Source organism: Etheostoma spectabile, chromosome 3 (genome assembly GCF_008692095.1).
Source record: "Etheostoma spectabile isolate EspeVRDwgs_2016 chromosome 3, UIUC_Espe_1.0, whole genome shotgun sequence".
Lineage (NCBI taxonomy): Eukaryota > Metazoa > Chordata > Actinopteri > Perciformes > Percidae > Etheostoma > Etheostoma spectabile.
This window is the reverse complement of record NC_045735.1, coordinates 23,611,348-23,611,592: the sequence shown is the minus strand read 5'-3', so window position 1 is coordinate 23,611,592 and position 245 is coordinate 23,611,348.

Sequence of the window (245 nt, the reverse complement as noted above, 5' to 3'; positions counted from 1 at the left end):
TGGCCTGGGAACGCCTCGGGATCCCCCAGTCAGAGCTGGTTAATGTGGCTCAAAAAAGGGAAGTTTGGGGTCCCCTGCTGGAGCACGTCCCCCGCAACCCCATACCAGATAAGCGGGCAAAGATGGTTGGATGGATGGATACTGCTATATAGCTTGTAACTGGCACACTTTTTCCCCATTATTCAATAACACAGAACTCCTGATTGGCACTGTTGCTTGCTCTGTAGGAAACTACTAGAATTGTT